The following is a 19,696-nucleotide window of genomic DNA, read 5'->3' on the forward strand; positions in this document are numbered from 1 at the left end:
CTAATGGTTAAGGTCTTAGACTCTTACTCTGGCCTCATAGCTACTGTCTTAACTCTTACTCTGGCCTCATAGCTACTGTCTTAACTCTTACTCTGGCCTCATAGCTACTGTCTTAACTCTTACTCTGGCCTCATAGCTACTGTCTTAACCCTTACTCTGGCCTAATAGCTACTGTCTTAACTCTTACTGTGGCCTAATGGTTAAGGTCTTGAACACTTACTCTGGCCTCATAGCTACTGTCTTAACTCTTACTCTGGCCTAATAGCTACTGTCTTAACTCTTACTCTGGCCTCATAGCTACTGTCTTAACTCTTACTCTGGCCTCATAGCTACTGTCTTAACTCTTACTCTGGCCTAATGGTTAAGGTCTTGGACTCTTACTCTGGCCTCATATCTACTGTCTTAACTCTTACGTTGTCCTCATAGCTACTGTTTTAACTCTTACTCTGGCCTAATAGCTACTGTCTTAACTCTTACTCTGGCCTAATGGTTAAGGTCTTGGCCTCTTACTCTGGCCTCATAGCTACTGTCTTAACTCTTACGCTGGCCTCATAGCTACTGTCTTAACTCTTACTCTGGCCCAATGGTTAAGGTCTTGAACTCTTACTCTGGCCTCATACCTACTGTCTTAACTCAAACTCTGGCCTCATAGCTACTGTCTTAACTCTTACTCTGGCCTTATAGCTACTGTCTTAACTCTTACACTGGCCCAATAGCTACTGTCTTAACTCTTACTCTGGCCTAATGGTTAAGGTCTTGGACTCTTACTCTGGCCTCATAACTACTGTCTTAACTCTTACTCTGGCCTCATAGCTACTGTCTTAACTCTTACTCTGGCCTCATAGCTACTGTCTTAACTATTCCTCTGGCCTCATAGCTACTGTCTTAACTCTTACTCTGGCCTAATGGTTAAGGTCTTGTACTCTCACTCTGGCCTCATATCTACTGTCTTAACTCCTACTCTGGCCTCATAGCTACTGTCTTAACTCTTACTCTGGCCTCATAGCTACTGTCTTAACTCTAACTCTGGCCTTATGGTTAAGGTCTTGGACTCTTACTCTGGCCTCATAGCCTCTGTCATAACTCTTACTCTGGCCTCATAGCTACTGTCTTAACTCTTACTCTGGCCTAATGGTTAAGGTCTTGGACTCTTACTCTGGCCTCATAGCTACTGTCTTAACTCTTACTCTGGCCTCATAGCTACTGTCTTAACTCTTACTCTGGCCTAATGGTTAAGGTCTTGGACTCTTACTCTGGCCTCATAGCTACTGTCTTAACTCTTACTCTGGCCTCATAGCTACTGTCTTAACTCTTATTCTGGCCAAATAGCTACTGTCTTAACTCTTACTGTGGCCTAATGGTTAAGGTCTTGGACTCTTACTCTGGCCTCATAGCTACTGTCTTAACTCTTACTCTGGCCTAATAGCTACTGTCTGAACTCTTACTCTGGCCTCATAGCTACTGTCTTAACTCTTACTCTGGCCTAATAGCTACTGTCTTAACACTGACTCTGGCCTCATAGCTACTGTCTTAACTCTTACTTTGGCCTAATAGCTACTGTCTTAACTCTTACTCTGGCCTAATGGTTAAGGTCTTGGATTCTTACTCTGGCCTCATAGCTGCTGTCTAAACTCATACTCTGGCCTCATAGCTACTGTCTTAACTCTTACTCTGGCCTCATAGCTACTGTCTTAACTCTTACTCTGGCCTAATGGTTAAGGTCTTGGATTCTTACTCTGGCCTCATAGCTGCTGTCTAAACTCATACTCTGGCCTCATAGCTACTGTCTTAACTCTTACTCTGGCCTCATAGCTACTGTCTTAACTCTTGCTCTGGCCTCATAGCTACTGTCTTAACTCTTACTCTGGCCTAATGGTTAAGGTCTTGGACTCTTACTCTGGCCTCATAGCTAATGTCTTAAGTAATACTCTGGCCTCATAGCTACTGTCTTAACTCTTACTCTGGCCTCATAGCTACTGTCTTAACTCTTACTGTGGCCTAATAGCTACTGTCTTAACTCTTACTCTGGCCTAATGGTTAAGGTCTTGGACTCTTACTCTGGCCTAATAGCTACTGTCTTAACTCTTACTCTGGCCTCATAGCTACTGTCTTAACTCTTACTCTGGCCTAATGGTTAAGGTCTTGGACTCTTACTCTGGCCTAATGGTTAAGGTCTTGGACTCTTACTCTGCCCTCATAGCTGCTGTCTTAACTCATACTCTGGCCTCATAGCTACTGTCTTAACTCTTACTCTGGCCTCATAGCTACTGTCTTAACTCTTACTCTGGCCTAATAGCTACTCTCTTAACTCTTACTCTGGCCTAATGGTTAAGGTCTTGGACTCTTACTCTGGCCTCATAGCTACTGTCTTAACTCTTACTCTGACCTCATAGCTACTGTCTTAACTCTTACTCTGGCCTAATAGCTACTGTCTTAACTCTTTCTCTGGCCTCATAGCTACTGTCTTAACTCTTACTCTGGCCTCATAGCTACTGTCTTAACTCTTACTCTGGCCTAATGGTTAAGGTCTTGGACTCTTACTCTGGCCTCATATCTACTGTCTCAACTCTTACTCTGGCCTCATAGCTACTGTCTTAACTCTTACTCTGGCCTAATAGCTACTGTCTTAACTCTTACTCTGGCCTAATGGTTAAGGTCTTGGACTCTTACTCTGGCCTCATAGCTACTGTCTTAACTCTTACTCTGGCCTCATAGCTAATGTCTTAACTCTTACTCTGGCCTCATAGCTACTGTCTTAACTCTTACTCTGGCCTCATAGCTACTGTCTTAACTCTTACTCTGGTCTAATAGCTACTGTCGTAACTCTTACTCTGGCCTCATAGCTACTGTCTTAACTCTTACTCTGGCCTAATAGCTACTGTCTTAACTCTTACTCTGGCCTAATGGTTAAGGTCTTGGACTCTTACTCTGGCCTCATGGCTACTGTCTTAACTCATACTCTGGCCTCATAGCTACTGTCTTAACTCTTACTCTGGCCTAATAGCTACTGTCTTAACTCTTACTCTGGCCTAATGGTTAAGGTCTTGGACTCTTACTCTGGCCTCATAGCTACTGTCTTAACTCTTACTCTGGCCTAATAGCTACTGTCTTAACTCTTGCTCTGGCCTCATAGCTACTGTTTTAACTCTTACTCTGGCCTAATAGCTACTGTCCTAACTCTTACTCTGGCCTTATGGTTAAGGTCTTGGACTCTTACTCTGGCCTCATAGCTACTGTCATAACTCTTACTCTGGCCTCATAGCTACCGTCTTAACTCGTACTCTGGCCTAATGGTTAAGGTCTTGGACTCTTACTCTGGCCTCATAGCTACTGTCTTAACTCTTACTCTGGCCTCATAGCTACTGTCTTAACTCGTACTCTGGCCTAATGGTTAAGGTCTTGGACTCTTACTCTGGCCTCATAGCTACTGTCTTAACTCTTACTCTGGCCTCATAGCTACTGTCTTAACTCTTAATCTGGCCAAATAGCTACTGTCTTAACTCTTACTCTGGCCTAATGGTTAAGGTCTTGGACTCTTACTCTGGCCTCATAGCTACTGTCTTAACTCTTACTCTGGCCTAATAGCTACTGTCTTAACTCTTACTCTGGCCTCATAGCTACTGTCTTAACTCTTACTCTGGCCTAATAGCTACTGTCTTAACACTGACTCTGGCCTCATAGCTACTGTCTTAACTCTTACTTTGGCCTAATAGCTACTGTCTTAACTCTTACTCTGGCCTAATGGTTAAGGTCTTGGATTCTTACTCTGGCCTCATAGCTGCTGTCTAAACTCATACGCTGGCCTCATAGCTACTGTCTTAACTCTTACTCTGGCCTCAAAGCTACTGTCTTAACTCTTGCTCTGGCCTCATAGCTACTGTCTTAACTCTTACTCTGGCCTAATGGTTAAGGTCTTGGACTCTTACTCTGGCCTCATAGCTAATGTCTTAAGTAATACTCTGGCCTCATAGCTACTGTCTTAACTCTTACTCTGGCCTCATAGCTACTGTCTTAACTCTTACTGTGGCCTAATAGCTACTGTCTTAACTCTTACTCTGGCCTAATGGTTAAGGTCTTGGACTCTTACTCTGGCCTCATAGCTACTGTCTTAACTCTTACTCTGGCCTAATAGCTACTGTCTTAACTCTTACTCTGGCCTCATAGCTACTGTCTTAACTCTTACTCTGGCCTAATGGTTAAGGTCTTGGACTCTTACTCTGCCCTCATAGCTGCTGTCTTAACTCATACTCTGGCCTCATAGCTACTGTCTTAACTCTTACTCTGGCCTCATAGCTACTGTCTTAACTCTTACTCTGGCCTAATAGCTACTCTCTTAACTCTTACTCTGGCCTAATGGTTAAGGTCTTGGACTCTTACTCTGGCCTCATAGCTACTGTCTTAACTCTTACTCTGACCTCATAGCTACTGTCTTAACTCTTACTCTGGCCTAATAGCTACTGTCTTAACTCTTTCTCTGGCCTCATAGCTACTGTCTTAACTCTTACTCTGGCCTCATAGCTACTGTCTTAACTCTTACTCTGGCCTAATGGTTAAGGCCTTGGACTCTTACTCTGGCCTCATATCTACTGTCTCAACTCTTACTCTGGCCTCATAGCTACTGTCTTAACTCTTACTCTGGCCTAATGGTTAAGGTCTTGGACTCTTACTCTGGCCTCATAGCTACTGTCTTAACTCTTACTCTGGCCTCATAGCTAATGTCTTAACTCTTACTCTGGCCTCATAGCTACTATCTTAACTCTTACTCTGGCCTCATAGCTACTGTCTTAACTCTTACTCTGGTCTAATGGTTAAGGTCTTGGACTCTTACTCTGGCCTCATAGCTACTGTTGTAACTCTTACTCTAGCCTCATAGCTACTGTCTTAACTCTTACTCTGGCCTAATAGCTACTGTCGTAACTCTTACTCTGGCCTCATAGCTACTGTCTTAACTCTTACTCTGGCCTAATAGCTACTGTCTTAACTCTTACTCTGGCCTAATGGTTAAGGTCTTGGACTCTTACTCTGGCCTCATGGCTACTGTCTTAACTCATACTCTGGCCTCATAGCTACTGTCTTAACTCTTAATCTGGCCTCATAGCTACTGTCTTAACTCTTACTCTGGCCTAATAGCTACTGTCTTAACTCTTACTCTGGCCTAATGGTTAAGGTCTTGGACTCTTACTCTGGCCTCATAGCTACTGTCTTAACTCTTACTCTGGCCTCATAGCTACTGTCTTAACTCTTACTCTGGCCTAATAGCTACTGTCTTAACTCTTACTCTGGCCTAATGGTTAAGGTCTTGGACTCTTACTCTGGCCTCATAGCTACTGTCTTAACTCTTACTCTGGCCTAATAGCTACTGTCTTAACTCTTACTCTGGCCTCATAGCTACTGTTTTAACTCTTACTCTGGCCTAATAGCTACTGTCCTAACTCTTACTCTGGCCTAATGGTTAAGGTCTTGGACTCTTACTCTGGCCTCATAGCTACTGTCTTAACTCATACTCTGGCCTCATAGCTACTGTCTTAATTCTTACTCTGGCCTCATAGCTACTGTCTTAACTCTTACTCTGGCCTAATAGCTACTGTCTTAACTCTTACTCTGGCCTAATGGTTAAGGTCTTGGACTCTTACTCTGGCCTCAGAGCTACTGTCTTAACTCTTACTCTGGCCTAATAGCTACTGTCTTAACTCTTACTCTTGTCTAATAGCTACTGTTTTAACTCTTACTCTGGCCTAATAGCTACTGTCTTAACTCATACTCTGGCCTAATGGTTAAGGTCTTGGACTCTTACTCTGGCCTCATAGCTACTGTCTTAACTCATACTCTGGCCTCATAGCTACTGTTCTTAACTCATACTCTGGCCTCATAGCTACTGTCTTAACTCATACTCTGGCCTCATAGCTACTGTCTTAACTCTTACTCTGGCCTAATAGCTACTTTCTTAACTCTTACTCTGGCCTCATAGCTACTGTCTTAACTCTTACTCTGGCCTCATAGCTACTGTCTTAACTCTTACTCTGGCCTAATGGTTAACGTCTTGAACTCTTACTCTGGCCTCATATCTACTGTCTTAACTCTTACTCTGGCCTCATAGCTACTGTCTTAACTCTTACTCTGGCCTAATAGCTACTGTCTTAACTCTTACTCTGGCCTAATGGTTAAGGTCTTGGACTCTTACTCTGGCCTCATGGCTACTGTCTTAACTCATACTCTGGCCTCATAGCTACTGTCTTAACTCTTACTCTGGCCTCATAGCTACTGTCTTAACTCTTACTCTGGCCTAATAGCTACTGTCTTAACTCTTACTCTGGCCTAATGGTTAAGGTCTTGGACTCTTACTCTGGCCTCATAGCTACTGTCTTAACTCTTACTCTGGCCTCATAGCTACTGTCTTAACTCTTACTCTGGCCTAATAGCTACTGTCTTAACTCTTACTCTGGCCTAATGGTTAAGGTCTTGGACTCTTACTCTGGCCTCATAGCTACTGTCTTAACTCTTACTCTGGCCTAATAGCTACTGTCTTAACTCTTACTCTGGCCTCATAGCTACTGTTTTAACTCTTACTCTGGCCTCATAGCTACTGTCCTAACTCTTACTCTGGCCTAATGGTTAAGGTCTTGGACTCTTACTCTGGCCTCATAGCTACTGTCTTAACTCATACTCTGGCCTCATAGCTACTGTCTTAACTCTTACTCTGGCCTCATAGCTACTGTCTTAACTCTTACTGTGGCCTAATAGCTACTGTCTTAACTCTTACTCTGGCCTAATGGTTAAGGTCTTGGACTCTTAATCTGGCCTCATAGCTACTGTCTTAACTCTTACTCTGGCCTAATAGCTACTGTCTTAACTCTTACTCTGGCCTCATAGCTACTGTCTTAACTCTTACTCTGGCCTAATGGTTAAGGTCTTGGACTCTTACTCTGCCCTCATAGCTGCTGTCTTAACTCTTACTCTGGCCTCATAGCTACTGTCTTAACTCTTACTCTGGCCTAATAGCTACTCTCTTAACTCTTACTCTGGCCTAATGGTTAAGGTCTTGGACTCTTACTCTGGCCTCATAGCTACTGTCTTAACTCTTACTCTGACCTCATAGCTACTGTCTTAACTCTTACTCTGGCCTCATAGCTACTGTCTTAACTCTTACTCTGGCCTCATAGCTACTGTCTTAACTCTTACTCTGGCCTCATAGCTACTGTCTTAACCCTTACTCTGGCCTAATAGCTACTGTCTTAACTCTTACTCTGGCCCAATGGTTAAGGTCTTGAACTCTTACTCTGGCCTCATACCTACTGTCTTAACTCAAACTCTGGCCTCATAGCTACTGTCTTAACTCTTACTCTGGCCTTATAGCTACTGTCTTAACTCTTACACTGGCCCAATAGCTACTGTCTTAACTCTTACTCTGGCCTAATGGTTAAGGTCTTGGACTCTTACTTTGGCCTCATAGCTACTGTCTTAACTCTTACTCTGGCCTCATAGCTACTGTCTTAACTCTTACTCTAGCCTCATAGCTACTGTCTTAACTCTTACTCTGGCCTAATAGCTACTGTCTTAACTCTTACTCTGGCCTCATAGCTACTGTCTTAACTCTTACTCTGGCCTAATAGCTACTGTCTTAACTCTTACTCTGGCCTAATGGTTAAGGTCTTGTACTCTCACTCTGGCCTCATATCTACTGTCTTAACTCCTACTCTGGCCTCATAGCTACTGTCTTAACTCTTACTCTGGCCTCATAGCTACTGTCTTAACTCTAACTCTGGCCTTATGGTTAAGGTCTTGGACTCTTACTCTGGCCTCATAGCTACTGTCATAACTCTTACTCTGGCCTCATAGCTACTGTCTTAACTCTTACTCTGGCCTAATGGTTAAGGTCTTGGACTCTTACTCTGGCCTCATAGCTACTGTCTTAACTCTTACTCTGGCCTCATAGCTACTGTCTTAACTCTTACTCTGGCCTAATGGTTAAGGTCTTGGACTCTTACTCTGGCCTCATAGCTACTGTCTTAACTCTTACTCTGGCCTCATAGCTACTGTCTTAACTCTTATTCTGGCCAAATAGCTACTGTCTTAACTCTTACTGTGGCCTAATGGTAAGGTCTTGGACTCTTACTCTGGCCTCATAGCTACTGTCTTAACTCTTACTCTGGCCTAATAGCTACTGTCTGAACTCTTACTCTGGCCTCATAGCTACTGTCTTAACTCTTACTCTGGCCTAATAGCTACTGTCTTAACACTGACTCTGGCCTCATAGCTACTGTCTTAACTCTTACTTTGGCCTAATAGCTACTGTCTTAACTCTTACTCTGGCCTAAAGGTTAAGGTCTTGGATTCTTACTCTGGCCTCATAGCTGCTGTCTAAACTCATACTCTGGCCTCATAGCTACTGTCTTAACTCTTATTCTGGCCTCATAGCTACTGTCTTAACTCTTACTCTGGCCTAATGGTTAAGGTCTTGGATTCTTACTCTGGCCTCATAGCTGCTGTCTAAACTCATACTCTGGCCTCATAGCTACTGTCTTAACTCTTACTCTGGCCTCATAGCTACTGTCTTAACTCTTGCTCTGGCCTCATAGCTACTGTCTTAACTCTTACTCTGGCCTAATGGTTAAGGTCTTGGACTCTTACTCTGGCCTCATAGCTAATGTCTTAAGTAATACTCTGGCCTCATAGCTACTGTCTTAACTCTTACTCTGGCCTCATAGCTACTGTCTTAACTCTTACTGTGGCCTAATAGCTACTGTCTTAACTCTTACTCTGGCCTAATGGTTAAGGTCTCGGACTCTTACTCTGGCCTCATAGCTACTGTCTTAACTCTTACTCTGGCCTAATAGCTACTGTCTTAACTCTTACTCTGGCCTCATAGCTACTGTCTTAACTCTTACTCTGGCCTAATGGTTAAGGTCTTGGACTCTTACTCTGCCCTCATAGCTGCTGTCTTAACTCATACTCTGGCCTCATAGCTACTGTCTTAACTCTTACTCTGGCCTCATAGCTACTGTCTTAACTCTTACTCTGGCCTAATAGCTACTCTCTTAACTCTTACTCTGGCCTAATGGTTAAGGTCTTGAACTCTTACTCTGGCCTCATAGCTACTGTCTTAACTCTTTCTCTGGCCTCATAGCTACTGTCTTAACTCTTACTCTGGCCTCATAGCTACTGTCTTAACTCTTACTCTGGCCTAATGGTTAAGGTCTTGGACTCTTACTCTGGCCTCATATCTACTGTCTTAACTCTTACGTTGTCCTCATAGCTACTGTTTTAACTCTTACTCTGGCCTAATAGCTACTGTCTTAACTCTTACTCTGGCCTAATGGTTAAGGTCTTGGCCTCTTACTCTGGCCTCATAGCTACTGTCTTAACTCTTACTCTGGCCTCATAGCTAATGTCTTAACTCTTACTCTGGCCTCATAGATAGTGTCTTAACTCTTACTCTGGCCTCATAGCTACTGTCTTAACTCTTACTCTGGCCTAATGGTTAAGGTCTTAGACTCTTACTCTGGCCTCATAGCTACTGTCTTAACTCTTACTCTGGCCTCATAGCTACTGTCTTAACTCTTACTCTGGCCTCATAGCTACTGTCTTAACTCTTACTCTGGCCTCATAGCTACTGTCTTAACCCTTACTCTGGCCTAATAGCTACTGTCTTAACTCTTACTCTGGCCCAATGGTTAAGGTCTTGAACTCTTACTCTGGCCTCATACCTACTGTCTTAACTCAAACTCTGGCCTCATAGCTACTGTCTTAACTCTTACTCTGGCCTAATAGCTACTGTCTTAACTCTTACTCTGGCCCAATAGCTACTGTCTTAACTCTTACTCTGGCCTAATGGTTAAGGTCTTGGACTCTTACTCTGGCCTCATAACTACTGTCTTAACTCTTACTCTGGCCTCATAGCTACTGTCTTAACTCTTACTCTGGCCTCATAGCTACTGTCTTAACTCTTCCTCTGGCCTCATAGCTACTGTCTTAACTCTTACTCTGGCCTAATGGTTAAGGTCTTGGACTCTTACTTTGGCCTCATAGCTACTGTCTTAACTCTTACTCTGGCCTCATAGCTACTGTCTTAACTCTTACTCTAGCCTCATAGCTACTGTCTTAACTCTTGCTCTGGCCTCATAGCTACTGTCTTAACTCTTACTCTGGCCTAATGGTTAAGGTCTTGGACTCTTACTCTGGCCTCATAGCTAATGTCTTAAGTAATACTCTGGCCTCATAGCTACTGTCTTAACTCTTACTCTGGCCTCATAGCTACTGTCTTAACTCTTACTGTGGCCTAATAGCTACTGTCTTAACTCTTACTCTGGCCTAATAGCTACTGTCTTAACTCTTACTCTGGCCTAATGGTTAAGGTCTTGTACTCTCACTCTGGCCTCATATCTACTGTCTTAACTCCTACTCTGGCCTCATAGCTACTGTCTTAACTCTTACTCTGGCCTCATAGCTACTGTCTTAACTCTAACTCTGGCCTAATGGTTAAGGTCTTGGACTCTTACTCTGGCCTCATAGCTACTGTCATAACTCTTACTCTGGCCTCATAGCTACTGTCTTAACTCTTACTCTGGCCTAATGGTTAAGGTCTTGGACTCTTACTCTGGCCTCATAGCTACTGTCTTAACTCTTACTCTGGCCTCATAGCTACTGTCTTAACTCTTACTCTGGCCTAATGGTTAAGGTCTTGGACTCTTACTCTGGCCTCATAGCTACTGTCTTAACTCTTACTCTTGTCTAATAGCTACTGTTTTAACTCTTACTCTGGCCTAATAGCTACTGTCTTAACTCATACTCTGGCCTAATGGTTAAGGTCTTGGACTCTTACTCTGGCCTCATAGCTACTGTCTTAACTCATACTCTGGCCTCATAGCTACTGTTCTTAACTCATACTCTGGCCTCATAGCTACTGTCTTAACTCATACTCTGGCCTCATAGCTACTGTCTTAACTCTTACTCTGGCCTAATAGCTACTTTCTTAACTCTTACTCTGGCCTCATAGCTACTGTCTTAACTCTTACTCTGGCCTCATAGCTACTGTCTTAACTCTTACTCTGGCCTAATGGTTAACGTCTTGAACTCTTACTCTGGCCTCATATCTACTGTCTTAACTCTTACTCTGGCCTCATAGCTACTGTCTTAACTCTTACTCTGGCCTAATAGCTACTGTCTTAACTCTTACTCTGGCCTAATGGTTAAGGTCTTGGACTCTTACTCTGACCTCATAGCTACTGTCTTAACTCATACTCTGGCCTCATAGCTACTGTCTTAACTCTTACTCTGGCCTCATAGCTACTGTCTTAACTCTTACTCTGGCCTAATAGCTACTGTCTTAACTCTTACTCTGGCCTAATGGTTAAGGTCTTGGACTCTTACTCTGGCCTCATAGCTACTGTCTTAACTCTTACTCTGGCCTCATAGCTACTGTCTTAACTCTTACTCTGGCCTAATAGCTACTGTCTTAACTCTTACTCTGGCCTAATGGTTAAGGTCTTGGACTCTTACTCTGGCCTCATAGCTACTGTCTTAACTCTTACTCTGGCCTAATAGCTACTGTCTTAACTCTTACTCTGGCCTCATAGCTACTGTTTTAACTCTTACTCTGGCCTCATAGCTACTGTCCTAACTCTTACTCTGGCCTAATGGTTAAGGTCTTGGACTCTTACTCTGGCCTCATAGCTACTGTCTTAACTCATACTCTGGCCTCATAGCTACTGTCTTAACTCTTACTCTGGCCTCATAGCTACTGTCTTAACTCTTACTGTGGCCTAATAGCTACTGCCTTAACTCTTACTCTGGCCTAATGGTTAAGGTCTTGGACTCTTAATCTGGCCTCATAGCTACTGTCTTAACTCTTACTCTGGCCTAATAGCTACTGTCTTAACTCCTACTCTGGCCTCATAGCTACTGTCTTAACTCTTACTCTGGCCTAATGGTTAAGGTCTTGGACTCTTACTCTGCCCTCATAGCTGCTGTCTTAACTCATACTCTGGCCTCATAGCTGCTGTCTTAACTCTTACTCTGGCCTCATAGCTACTGTCTTAACTCTTACTCTGGCCTAATAGCTACTCTCTTAACTCTTACTCTGGCCTAATGGTTAAGGTCTTGGACTCTTACTCTGGCCTCATAGCTACTGTCTTAACTCTTACTCTGACCTCATAGCTACTGTCTTAACTCTTACTCTGGCCTCATAGCTACTGTCTTAACTCTTACTCTGGCCTCATAGCTACTGTCTTAACTCTTACTCTGGCCTCATAGCTACTGTCTTAACCCTTACTCTGGCCTAATAGCTACTGTCTTAACTCTTACTCTGGCCCAATGGTTAAGGTCTTGAACTCTTACTCTGGCCTCATACCTACTGTCTTAACTCAAACTCTGGCCTCATAGCTACTGTCTTAACTCTTCCTCTGGCCTCATAGCTACTGTCTTAACTCTTACTCTGGCCTAATGGTTAAGGTCTTGGACTCTTACTTTGGCCTCATAGCTACTGTCTTAACTCTTACTCTGGCCTCATAGCTACTGTCTTAACTCTTACTCTAGCCTCATAGCTACTGTCTTAACTCTTACTCTGGCCTAATAGCTACTGTCTTAACTCTTACTCTGGCCTCATAGCTACTGTCTTAACTCTTACTCTGGCCTAATAGCTACTGTCTTAACTCTTACTCTGGCCTAATGGTTAAGGTCTTGTACTCTCACTCTGGCCTCATATCTACTGTCTTAACTCCTACTCTGGCCTCATAGCTACTGTCTTAACTCTTACTCTGGCCTCATAGCTACTGTCTTAACTCTAACTCTGGCCTTATGGTTAAGGTCTTGGACTCTTACTCTGGCCTCATAGCTACTGTCATAACTCTTACTCTGGCCTCATAGCTACTGTCTTAACTCTTACTCTGGCCTAATGGTTAAGGTCTTGGACTCTTACTCTGGCCTCATAGCTACTGTCTTAACTCTTACTCTGGCCTCATAGCTACTGTCTTAACTCTTACTCTGGCCTAATGGTTAAGGTCTTGGACTCTTACTCTGGCCTCATAGCTACTGTCTTAACTCTTACTCTGGCCTCATAGCTACTGTCTTAACTCTTATTCTGGCCAAATAGCTACTGTCTTAACTCTTACTGTGGCCTAATGGTTAAGGTCTTGGACTCTTACTCTGGCCTCATAGCTACTGTCTTAACTCTTACTCTGGCCTAATAGCTACTGTCTGAACTCTTACTCTGGCCTCATAGCTACTGTCTTAACTCTTACTCTGGCCTAATAGCTACTGTCTTAACACTGACTCTGGCCTCATAGCTACTGTCTTAACTCTTACTTTGGCCTAATAGCTACTGTCTTAACTCTTACTCTGGCCTAAAGGTTAAGGTCTTGGATTCTTACTCTGGCCTCATAGCTGCTGTCTAAACTCATACTCTGGCCTCATAGCTACTGTCTTAACTCTTACTCTGGCCTCATAGCTACTGTCTTAACTCTTGCTCTGGCCTAATGGTTAAGGTCTTGGATTCTTACTCTGGCCTCATAGCTGCTGTCTAAACTCATACTCTGGCCTCATAGCTACTGTCTTAACTCTTACTCTGGCCTCATAGCTACTGTCTTAACTCTTGCTCTGACCTCATAGCTACTGTCTTAACTCTTACTCTGGCCTAATGGTTAAGGTCTTGGACTCTTACTCTGGCCTCATAGCTAATGTCTTAAGTAATACTCTGGCCTCATAGCTACTGTCTTAACTCTTACTCTGGCCTCATAGCTACTGTCTTAACTCTTACTGTGGCCTAATAGCTACTGTCTTAACTCTTACTCTGGCCTAATGGTTAAGGTCTTGGACTCTTACTCTGGCCTCATAGCTACTGTCTTAACTCTTACTCTGGCCTAATAGCTACTGTCTTAACTCTTACTCTGGCCTCATAGCTACTGTCTTAACTCTTACTCTGGCCTAATGGTTAAGGTCTTGGACTCTTACTCTGCCCTCATAGCTGCTGTCTTAACTCATACTCTGGCCTCATAGCTACTGTCTTAACTCGTACTCTGGCCTCATAGCTACTGTCTTAACTCTTACTCTGGCCTAATAGCTACTCTCTTAACTCTTACTCTGGCCTAATGGTTAAGGTCTTGGACTCTTACTCTGGCCTCATAGCTACTGTCTTAACTCTTACTCTGACCTCATAGCTACTGTCTTAACTCTTACTCTGGCCTAATAGCTACTGTCTTAACTCTTTCTCTGGCCTCATAGCTACTGTCTTAACTCTTACTCTGGCCTCATAGCTACTGTCTTAACTCTTACTCTGGCCTAATGGTTAAGGTCTTGGACTCTTACTCTGGCCTCATATCTACTGTCTCAACTCTTACTCTGGCCTCATAGCTACTGTCTTAACTCTTACTCTGGCCTAATAGCTACTGTCTTAACTCTTACTCTGGCCTAATGGTTAAGGTCTTGGACTCTTACTCTGGCCTCATAGCTACTGTCTTAACTCTTACTCTGGCCTCATAGCTAATGTCTTAACTCTTACTCTGGCCTCATAGCTACTGTCTTAACTCTTACTCTGGCCTCATAGCTACTGTCTTAACTCTTACTCTGGTCTAATAGCTACTGTCGTAACTCTTACTCTGGCCTCATAGCTACTGTCTTAACTCTTACTCTGGCCTAATAGCTACTGTCTTAACTCTTACTCTGGCCTAATGGTTAAGGTCTTGGACTCTTACTCTGGCCTCATGGCTACTGTCTTAACTCATACTCTGGCCTCATAGCTACTGTCTTAACTCTTACTCTGGCCTCATAGCTACTGTCTTAACTCTTACTCTGGCCTAATAGCTACTGTCTTAACTCTTACTCTGGCCTAATGGTTAAGGTCTTGGACTCTTACTCTGGCCTCATAGCTACTGTCTTAACTCTTACTCTGGCCTCATAGCTACTGTCTTAACTCTTACTCTGGCCTAATAGCTACTGTCTTAACTCTTACTCTGGCCTAATGGTTAAGGTCTTGGACTCTTACTCTGGCCTCATAGCTACTGTCTTAACTCTTACTCTGGCCTAATAGCTACTGTCTTAACTCTTACTCTGGCCTCATAGCTACTGTTTTAACTCTTACTCTGGCCTAATAGCTACTGTCCTAACTCTTACTCTGGCCTTATGGTTAAGGTCTTGGACTCTTACTCTGGCCTCATAGCTACTGTCATAACTCTTACTCTGGCCTCATAGCTACTGTCTTAACTCTTACTCTGGCCTAATGGTTAAGGTCTTGGACTCTTACTCTGGCCTCATAGCTACTGTCTTAACTCTTACTCTGGCCTCATAGCTACTGTCTTAACTCTTACTCTGGCCTAATGGTTAAGGTCTTGGACTCTTACTCTGGCCTCATAGCTACTGTCTTAACTCTTACTCTGGCCTCATAGCTACTGTCTTAACTCTTAATCTGGCCAAATAGCTACTGTCTTAACTCTTACTCTGGCCTAATGGTTAAGGTCTTGGACTCTTACTCTGGCCTCATAGCTACTGTCTTAACTCAAACTCTGGCCTCATAGCTACTGTCTTAACTCTTACTCTGGCCTTATAGCTACTGTCTTAACTCTTACACTGGCCCAATAGCTACTGTCTTAACTCTTACTCTGGCCTAATGGTTAAGGTCTTGGACTCTTACTCTGGCCTCATAACTACTGTCTTAACTCTTACTCTGGCCTCATAGCTACTGTCTTAACTCTTACTCTGGCCTCATAGCTACTGTCTTAACTCTTCCTCTGGCCTCATAGCTACTGTCTTAACTCTTACTCTGGCCTAATGGTTAAGGTCTTGGACTCTTACTTTGGCCTCATAGCTACTGTCTTAACTCTTACTCTGGCCTCATAGCTACTGTCTTAACTCTTACTCTAGCCTCATAGCTACTGTCTTAACTCTTACTCTGGCCTAATAGCTACTGTCTTAACTCTTACTCTGGCCTCATAGCTACTGTCTTAACTCTTACTCTGGCCTAATAGCTACTGTCTTAACTCTTACTCTGGCCTAATGGTTAAGGTCTTGTACTCTCACTCTGGCCTCATATCTACTGTCTTAACTCCTACTCTGGCCTCATAGCTACTGTCTTAACTCTTACTCTGGCCTCATAGCTACTGTCTTAACTCTAACTCTGGCCTTATGGTTAAGGTCTTGGACTCTTACTCTGGCCTCATAGCTACTGTCATAACTCTTACTCTGGCCTCATAGCTACTGTCTTAACTCTTACTCTGGCCTAATGGTTAAGGTCTTGGACTCTTACTCTGGCCTCATAGCTACTGTCTTAACTCTTACTCTGGCCTCATAGCTACTGTCTTAACTCTTACTCTGGCCTAATGGTTAAGGTCTTGGACTCTTACTCTGGCCTCATAGCTACTGTCTTAACTCATACTCTGGCCTCATAGCTACTGTTCTTAACTCATACTCTGGCCTCATAGCTACTGTCTTAACTCATACTCTGGCCTCATAGCTACTGTCTTAACTCTTACTCTGGCCTAATAGCTACTTTCTTAACTCTTACTCTGGCCTCATAGCTACTGTCTTAACTCTTACTCTGGCCTCATAGCTACTGTCTTAACTCTTACTCTGGCCTAATGGTTAACGTCTTGAAGTCTTACTCTGGCCTCATATCTACTGTCTTAACTCTTACTCTGGCCTCATAGCTACTGTCTTAACTCTTACTCTGGCCTAATAGCTACTGTCTTAACTCTTACTCTGGCCTCATAGCTACTGTTTTAACTCTTACTCTGGCCTCATAGCTACTGTCCTAACTCTTACTCTGGCCTAATGGTTAAGGTCTTGGACTCTTACTCTGGCCTCATAGCTACTGTCTTAACTCATACTCTGGCCTCATAGCTACTGTCTTAACTCTTACTCTGGCCTCATAGCTACTGTCTTAACTCTTACTGTGGCCTAATAGCTACTGTCTTAACTCTTACTCTGGCCTAATGGTTAAGGTCTTGGACTCTTAATCTGGCCTCATAGCTACTGTCTTAACTCTTACTCTGGCCTAATAGCTACTGTCTTAACTCCTACTCTGGCCTCATAGCTACTGTCTTAACTCTTACTCTGGCCTAATGGTTAAGGTCTTGGACTCTTACTCTGGCCTCATAGCTACTGTCTTAACTCTTACTCTGACCTCATAGCTACTGTCTTAACTCTTACTCTGGCCTCATAGCTACTGTCTTAACTCTTACTCTGGCCTCATAGCTACTGTCTTAACTCTTACTCTGGCCTCATAGCTACTGTCTTAACCCTTACTCTGGCCTAATAGCTACTGTCTTAACTCTTACTCTGGCCCAATGGTTAAGGTCTTGAACTCTTACTCTGGCCTCATACCTACTGTCTTAACTCAAACTCTGGCCTCATAGCTACTGTCTTAACTCTTACTCTGGCCTTATAGCTACTGTCTTAACTCTTACACTGGCCCAATAGCTACTGTCTTAACTCTTACTCTGGCCTAATGGTTAAGGTCTTGGACTCTTACTCTGGCCTCATAACTACTGTCTTAACTCTTACTCTGGCCTCATAGCTACTGTCTTAACTCTTACTCTGGCCTCATAGCTACTGTCTTAACTCTTCCTCTGGCCTCATAGCTACTGTCTTAACTCTTACTCTGGCCTAATGGTTAAGGTCTTGGACTCTTACTTTGGCCTCATAGCTACTGTCTTAACTCTTACTCTGGCCTCATAGCTACTGTCTTAACTCTTACTCTAGCCTCATAGCTACTGTCTTAACTCTTACTCTGGCCTAATAGCTACTGTCTTAACTCTTACTCTGGCCTCATAGCTACTGTCTTAACTCTTACTCTGGCCTAATAGCTACTGTCTTAACTCTTACTCTGGCCTAATGGTTAAGGTCTTGTACTCTCACTCTGGCCTCATATCTACTGTCTTAACTCCTACTCTGGCCTCATAGCTACTGTCTTAACTCTTACTCTGGCCTCATAGCTACTGTCTTAACTCTAACTCTGGCCTTATGGTTAAGGTCTTGGACTCTTACTCTGGCCTCATAGCTACTGTCATAACGCTTACTCTGGCCTCATAGCTACTGTCTTAACTCTTACTCTGGCCTAATGGTTAAGGTCTTGGACTCTTACTCTGGCCTCATAGCTACTGTCTTAACTCTTACTCTGGCCTCATAGCTACTGTCTTAACTCTTACTCTGGCCTAATGGTTAAGGTCTTGGACTCTTACTCTGGCCTCATAGCTACTGTCTTAACTCTTACTCTGGCCTCATAGCTACTGTCTTAACTCTTATTCTGGCCAAATAGCTACTGTCTTAACTCTTACTGTGGCCTAATGGTTAAGGTCTTGGACTCTTACTCTGGCCTCATAGCTACTGTCTTAACTCTTACTCTGGCCTAATAGCTACTGTCTGAACTCTTACTCTGGCCTCATAGCTACTGTCTTAACTCTTACTCTGGCCTAATAGCTACTGTCTTAACACTGACTCTGGCCTCATAGCTACTGTCTTAACTCTTACTTTGGCCTAATAGCTACTGTCTTAACTCTTACTCTGGCCTAAAGGTTAAGGTCTTGGATTCTTACTCTGGCCTCATAGCTGCTGTCTAAACTCATACTCTGGCCTCATAGCTACTGTCTTAACTCTTACTCTGGCCTCATAGCTACTGTCTTAACTCTTGCTCTGGCCTCATAGCTACTGTCTTAACTCTTACTCTGGCCTAATGGTTAAGGTCTTGGACTCTTACTCTGGCCTCATAGCTAATGTCTTAAGTAATACTCTGGCCTCATAGCTACTGTCTTAACTCTTACTCTGGCCTCATAGCTACTGTCTTAACTCTTACTGTGGCCTAATAGCTACTGTCTTAACTCTTACTCTGGCCTAATGGTTAAGGTCTTGGACTCTTACTCTGGCCTCATAGCTACTGTCTTAACTCTTACTCTGGCCTAATAGCTACTGTCTTAACTCTTACTCTGGCCTCATAGCTACTGTCTTAACTCTTACTCTGGCCTAATGGTTAAGGTCTTGGACTCTTACTCTGCCCTCATAGCTGCTGTCTTAACTCATACTCTGGCCTCATAGCTACTGTCTTAACTCTTACTCTGGCCTCATAGCTACTGTCTTAACTCTTACTCTGGCCTAATAGCTACTCTCTTAACTCTTACTCTGGCCTAATGGTTAAGGTCTTGGACTCTTACTCTGGCCTCATAGCTACTGTCTTAACTCTTACTCTGACCTCATAGCTACTGTCTTAACTCTTACTCTGGCCTAATAGCTACTGTCTTAACTCTTTCTCTGGCCTCATAGCTACTGTCTTAACTCTTACTCTGGCCTCATAGCTACTGTCTTAACTCTTATTCTGGCCTAATGGTTAAGGTCTTGGACTCTTACTCTGGCCTCATATCTACTGTCTCAACTCTTACTCTGGCCTCATAGCTACTGTCTTAACTCTTACTCTGGCCTAATAGCTACTGTCTTAACTCTTACTCTGGCCTAATGGTTAAGGTCTTGGACTCTTACTCTGGCCTCATAGCTACTGTCTTAACTCTTACTCTGGCCTCATAGCTAATGTCTTAACTCTTACTCTGGCCTCATAGCTACTGTCTTAACTCTTACTCTGGCCTCATAGCTACTGTCTTAACTCTTACTCTGGTCTAATAGCTACTGTCGTAACTCTTACTCTGGCCTCATAGCTACTGTCTTAACTCTTACTCTGGCCTAATAGCTACTGTCTTAACTCTTACTCTGGCCTAATGGTTAAGGT

Source organism: Triturus cristatus, chromosome 8, assembly GCF_964204655.1.
Source record: "Triturus cristatus chromosome 8, aTriCri1.1, whole genome shotgun sequence".
Taxonomy (NCBI): domain Eukaryota; kingdom Metazoa; phylum Chordata; class Amphibia; order Caudata; family Salamandridae; genus Triturus; species Triturus cristatus.